At 41.0% G+C, this 7,117-nt stretch overlaps 1 non-coding gene across 1 annotated transcript; it reads left to right on the top strand.

Annotated features, from left to right (window-relative positions):
* Positions 1–864: 864 nt before the first annotated feature.
* LOC141589370 (small nucleolar RNA R71) lies at positions 865–971 on the top strand. Its single transcript, XR_012520312.1, has one exon. It is a non-coding gene; the product is annotated as a small nucleolar RNA R71 (small nucleolar RNA).
* Positions 972–7,117: the final 6,146 nt, after the last annotated feature.

Here is a 7,117-nt window from a genome sequence, read left to right as displayed (position 1 = left end):
TGAATGGCACTAACCGTTTCATGTCTAGGGGGATTACTTTGAGGTGGTAATTGCCCCTTTTGTCTTTGTGAGCTTGAAGATGCTAGTTGAGTCAATTGTGTTTCAAACATCTTGGTGTGAGCTAGAATGTTGTTGATGGTGGTTTCCTTTGCTTGGCTATCTTTTTGCATTTGAGTGAAAAATTCTTGTTGGTTCTTTTGCATTTGGAGGACCGCTTTTTGGACATCAAAACCTTGGTCATTTTGGTGATTGTATGGATTTTGATTTTGGTAACCTTGGTTTTGATTGTTAAAGGGTCTTTGATTTTGGTTTCTCATGGGTGGTGGAGTGTATGTTGTTTGAGGGTTTTGAACATTTTGGCTTTTGTATGAGAGATTTGGATGGAATTTGGTGTTTTTATTGTAAAAGTTGGAATAAGGGGTACCACTCTTGTATGCTTGGAAAGCATTCACTTGTTCATTTGTTCCCCTACATTCACCTTGGTCATGTCCCAAAGTTCCACAATTCTCACATATCCCACTTGGGATTGATGAGGATGCCGTCATGGCATTAACATGATGCTTCGATGATTTTGAGTTTTCCTCAAGTCTAGCCATAGCTTATTCAAACTTCAAGTTGATTGTGTCAATGTGAGCACTAAGTTGAGCACCCAATTGAGTAACGGAGTCCACTTCATGCTTTCCTTCTCTAGTAGCCTTGCGAGGTCTACTATATTGTGAGTTATGGACCGCCATTTCCTCAATCTTGTTCCATGTTTGATTGTCATCAACTTCGGTGAACATTCCATTTGATCCCATATTGAGAATGTTCCTAGAATCTTCATATAAACCATTCCAAAATTGTTGCACCAAAAACCATTCGCTAAGTCCATAGTGAGGACATGAGCGACAAATTCCTTTGAACCGCTCCCAAGCTTCATACAATGACTCTTCATCCCTTTGCTTAAAACCCGTAATTTGAGCTCTTAGCATGTTGGTCTTTTCCGGTGGGTAGAATTTTTTGTAGAAAGCTAGAGCCAACTTCTTCCAAGAATCTATTCCAAGGGTAGCCTTATCAAGGCCCTTCAACCATTGCTTTGCGGTGCCGATTAAGGAAAAAGGAAATAAGACCCATCTAATTTGGTCTTGAGTCACGCCCGTTTGAGAGATAGCATCACAATAGTCGCAAAAGGTTTCCATATGAGAATGAGGGTCCTCACTAGGCATCCCCCCAAATTGGCTCCTCTCAACTAGTTGGATGAAGGCGGACTTGGCAATAAAATTTCCGGTGAGATGTTGCGGTGTAGGAGTACCATTTGGTAGATTCTCCTCGGTGGGTACGGAGTGTGACGAGAATTTTGGTATTGTAGGTGGATTTTGTGGGGTATTGTGTAATGGGTTCTCTTCTCCTTCTATTGCGAAAGGATTAACAAACTCACTAGTGGGTTGAACAACTTCACCAACACCTCTCAAATTCCTCCTAACAAGTCTCCTATTGTTCGTCAAGGTTCTTTCGATTTCACGGTCAAAAGGTAACAAATCACCTTGTAACCTTCTAGACATGCAAAATATCAAACAACTCAAAAACAATTAGAACAAACCTTGAGGAGTTTTACTTCCTCAAGGCGAAGAAAGACACAACTAATGACAATAAAAAGAAATCTAAATCAAACAAACACCGTCCCCGGCAACGGCGCCATTTTTGATGCGATCCCGCTAAGTGTTCACAAATTAAGATGTGGTCGTTGGTCACGGTCGAATCAAAACACAATTTATAGCTCCACAAACAACTCTACAATTAGTAAAGAGGCAAGTAAAGGTCGGATCCCAAGGGACGGGAGTTGAAATGAGATTTCTATTGTAACTAGTGGTGTCTAAGGGTGTCACAAATTGGGTTGATGTAGAAGGTTACTAAACTAGAATAACAATGAAAATAAACAAGCAAGATGAATTAAAGGGGTGTAAACAATTGATTAAAGGCACTAGGGTGTCATGGGATCATAGGGGAATCATGGGATATGATCATACAAACATGTTCTCAAATTATAAGCAAGCAATTATTGTTGTGATGGATTGAGTTGGGTTATATCTTACAATCCTAGGAAAGTTTGGGTCCGGAGCAATCGATTAGATTGTACAACACCTACAAGTCGACTTAATCTTCCCTACTCAACAACATGCATGGTCTAATGAAACTCGAGTTGGGTTATGTCTTACAAGTCTCATTGAAAAGATAGAAGATGATAGTAAATGCAAGGATTCATAGGCTTAGCATTTCATCAAATATAACATGTGCATGAGTTGAGATCAAAACAAGCAAGCAAATAAAACATGAAAGCATATTAATTTAAGCATGAATCATTCCCCATGTTGGTTTCCCTAATCACCCATTAACCCTAGCTAAGAGACTACTCACTCATTATCATGTTGATCATGTTAGCAAGGTTGTCAATCATACCAACAATATGAAACATGATGAATAAATGAAAGTAATTAACAATAATTAAAAAGGGATTAAGAGATTATACCTACTAATGATTCCAATAATAAAGCAAGAATAATAGAAGTACTTGAATGCTTGATTGAGAGGTTGTCAATCTCCCAACAATAACCCAAATAATCTTCAATTACCCAAAATAAAGGATGAACAAGAGAGAGATTAAAGAACTAAAACTTGGATTAAAACTTGATTAATACTTGATTACAATATTGAAGAGAGATTTGATTGATATTAACTACCCTAATTATTGATAAGAAGAACATGCTCCTCTAATTAGACTAATGGGGTATTTATAGTGAAAATTAGGGAGGATGCATTAGGGTTAACTAAGGGCTAAACTAGTAATTACACTTTTTAAGTTGAGCAAGGAGGACCCGGTATTTTTGGAGAGAAGGGCTTCTCTTTTCGTAGCTTGAAGAAGACAATCCGTCTTTGTGAAGAAATCCGGCGGAATAGGGTCGGGACGGGCGGATTGCACCGTTGGAATCCGAGCGGATTCTGGGGAATCCGGGCGGATTGTTGAGGGGGAATCCGAGCGGATTCATGCAAGGACGCTCGGATTGTGCTGGGGCTGGATGGACGGATTGTTGACAATCCGCTCGGATTGTCAGTCAGCATAGTAACTTCTTCTTCTCTTCCCTTTTCTTCATAAATTCCTTGGGGATTTCCTTGGGGACTCAAGGATCTTTCCTCAACATTGCTCTTCTACTATGATATGTACAAAGGCCTTCTAATCTTGTCTCTCCTTGATGCTTGGTCATTGAATTCGATCAATTTAGTCTCGTTTTGCCATGAAAATGCAAGATTCTTACTCCTTTCCTACCAAGGGATCAAAATCTCAAAGAATATGCAAAACAAAGAACTAAAGATAAGAAATGACCCAAATAAGCACTAGAAAGCATGGAAACAAGGCTAATTCGGGGGCTAAATATGCGCCAATTATGGTCACATCAAGCATACATCCTTATAACATGAGAATGACAATGTGCAAGTTGTTTTCCCGAGTCTTTTCAAAATTTTCCATGTCCATTTCAAAACCGAACTTTTGAACAACTTACTTTCAAAATTAGCATGGTTTTAAAAACGCGAATGCTGCCCAAATAGGACTAGAAATTTCGCCAAAACAAGCTTTTATAGTCAGCGGCATCTGCCCATTTCAAATCTCATTTTTCAAATCGATCATTCGTTTTTCAAAATCAATCCAAAATGCCTCTCGAACCTTAACCAAGCATGAAATGCGTCGAGTCGTGTCCGGGTCATGGCCGTGTTAGGCCGGGTGTATTTCGGTCTAAGAGTCTAGAACATGACCCTGTTGGGTCACCCAAGCTCACCTCTTGGGCTTTGAGTCATGTTGGTCGACCATTTGGTCTAGGATAGTCTACAGAAACGTCCAAGCTAGGCCATTGTGGACGTTTCATACGAACCTATGGGCTATGTTAGTCCAATCACGGGTTTAGTCACACCGAGTCCGGTTTAGAACCGAATTATGATGATTCGAGTCGTGTCGTTTTGTCGAGTCCAAATGAATCAAGGTCTAAATCCAACCGTGAGTCGAACCTTTGGTTAGTCAGTCTCAAGTCGAGTCTTTGTTTGAGTCAAGTTGGGGTCGTGTCCTTAAGTGTGCAGGGGCTCTTAGTTTAAATATTGACTCAGTACGGGGTTTTCTTGTAGAAAGGCCGCCAAAAACCCGACGTCAAGCAATGGAAGATGCTGTTAACAAACTCACCGAGGCCGTGAACCTCATGATGACCCGAATGGATGCAATCGAATCTAAGCTGGGTGAAGATTCCCCTCCCCCACCTCTGACTGATCTGTAGAAACGGTTCAAGTTCATCGAAGACCGTTTGAAACTCTCCCAGGGGAAGAACATCCACTATGAAAATGCTAGGGCCTACGCCCCAGTTCAGGATAAGTTGCCCACGAACATGGTACTCACTGACATCCCAAAGTTCAAGGGCACCGAAGATCCAGTCCACCATGTTAAGGCTTATAAAGGGTACTTAGCACTTAAGGGAGTACCCGCGACATGCTCTCTCAAATTTTTGCCCAATCTCTGGATGAACACCCGAAGGCGTGGTTCTATAACTGACCTTAAGAACTTCCCCACTTTCAAGATATTACGGTGGAGTTCTCAGAAGCACTATGCCGACAATGTCGAGATTCAAACCAACATAAGGACTTTGGAGGTGATGACACGAAAGACAAAGAAGGCTTTACAATTCCTTGCAAGATGGCGCTACAAAAGCGTGAAATTAGCCAAGAAGCCCGATGAAGTTGAAATGGTAGATAAGTTCGTAAAGAATCTACGACCTGTTTACCGTAATGCTCTGAAATACCAGAATTTTGGTTCTTTCAAAGAATTGATAAGAATCGGGATAAAGGTAGAAGATGATGTCATAAGGGCAGAGGCTGAAAAGCCGAAAGGGTACCAAGGGGCCTCATCGTCTAAGGGCAAGGCCCCAGCAACGACCCATATTGATGAAGCCATCAATCTCTTAGAAGGGCAATCGAAGAAGTCGCAACGCCAAACACCTAGGGCATTCACCGATATCGGATGCACTTATACATACGCTCTCCAAAGGCTCATAGCCCAAGGAAAGTCAAGCCTATTGGTCCAACTCCGGACCCTCCCGGCAACAACAAGGCAAATGGTACAAACCAAATGCCTACTGTGCTTTCCATCAAGGGAAGGGACACGATACTGAAAGGTGCTTTAGACTAAAGCACGAAATTCAAGACATAATTGATAACGGAACGCTCCCGATCCCAGCTGTTAAACCCAATAACATCACCAATCCGTTTGGTGATCACACTAACTTTGTTTCTGTCGAAGACAATGTCGATTATTCCCATCTTATCCGCCCATGTCACCGGAAAGGAGTGTTTATCGGGAAAATATTTGTGGATTGCTCTGAATTCTTGCCGAACCCGAAGAATGAAATTCAAGTCGGGAGTCTTGCTCTAGAATGTTGTCCTCTCATTAACGAAGTTAATAAAAGACAATTCGACTCACCAACCTTCATCACTGGCGTAGATCCTCAGAGGACTACCTCGGGATGGAGGCATACCATCAAAGGGATCAAGGACAAGTGATACGTGCATTTTATATAGTCTTATTAGCCTATTTTATGCACGTATTTATATGCTTTTATCGTGGTTTTATGCTACGAAATGCCCCGAATATGCTACTTTGGTTTGTTTTGTCTTATTTGCAGGAATGAACCCAAAAGTAGTGAAATCAAGCCTTTTACCGTCCTTTTATCATGCATTTGGAGGAAGAGTGAACTTGGAGCGGGAATGTAGCTATTTTGAGATGCGCAAAGAAGAAAGATAGCTAGGCGAACAAAGGAAGAACTTCAAATTGCTAGTGCCTACTTTGAAGAGCTATATCTCAAGTTCTACAACAGATATTCAGGTGATTCCAGATGGAGGTGAAATCTTATCTTCTTAGCTTTCCAACGCCACCAACCACGCCCTATTTGTCCAAGTAACGAAGGAATGGCAGCCGTTTGAAGTTTAGTGCGCGAAGCAGGAATTACGCGCTGAGAAGTGCTCGATCGAGAACTATTTCTATTCGATCGAGAGCCCATTTGCTCGATCGAGAACTACCTCTTCTCGATCGAGTGATTAAAGGGAAAGAAGTCCTCGATCGAGAGGAATTGTTCTCGATCGAGAGGAATGCTAAGGAATATCACTCGATCGAGAGCCTTAAGTGCTCGATCGAGCAACAATCCTTGACGGGCTGGGCTTTTAAGCTTTATTTTCCGCAATTAGGTTAATAAATCCTATTTTCTTATAAATAGGAAAGTTAGGACGACATTTTGTTCTCTCCCTCTTCACCTCTCTAATTACTCTTAATACTCTGTCACTTTTACACTGTTGTTTTGCTCTTTCTTTTCCGGATCAAAATTCAGTAATTGTTTCTCTCCCTTTTCTCTTTCTTTTTAATGTTTATTTATTGTTCTTATTTCTATTACTCTTGTTTCCCTTTAATTATGCGTAGCTAATTCCCCTAGTATGTTAGGATTAGGGAAGCCGTGGTAGCAATGTTTTAACTGACTTATATAGATTAGTCTTGCGATAGGAATTGTATTAGGCAATTTACTTGTTATCCGGTCGAATGAATGCATGCAGGAGACCATAAATTTAGTTAACCCCGACCTAGATCGAAAGATTGGAAGGGAAGGCTTGCTTAATTACAATAGGGTATTGCGGTGAGGGCGAAAGTTAAGTGGTTTCGCTCTAGGGCGGTTTAAGGACCGAAAGGTGACGACCATAGCTCTTCTTATCAATAGTCTAATCGCTTTAGTATTCCCGATAGTATAAGATCTGATAGCTGCCACGGTAGACCGACTCCTAGCATACTTCCTTTCTCTTACTGTTAATTCTCTTATTCATTTCCCTCGCCTTAATCTCTAGTTTAGTTAACACAATCAATTCAGCCCCCATCGTGACATTAGACAGATAAATAGACAAATAGATAGTACACCGCCTCCCTGTGGAGATCGACCCTACTTACCGCTGACTTCTGTTAGTAGTAACTTAGGTATTTATTTTTGGTACAAAACGACAGTATCAAATTTTGGCGCCGTTGCCGGGGAGGCAATCTGTTTATTTATTTGTTGAATTTTATCTGTTT

Source organism: Silene latifolia, chromosome 6 (assembly GCF_048544455.1).
Source record: "Silene latifolia isolate original U9 population chromosome 6, ASM4854445v1, whole genome shotgun sequence".
Lineage (NCBI taxonomy): Eukaryota > Viridiplantae > Streptophyta > Magnoliopsida > Caryophyllales > Caryophyllaceae > Silene > Silene latifolia.
The sequence above is the reverse complement of the archived record's forward strand: the minus strand, read 5'-3'. Positions and strand labels throughout refer to the sequence as shown.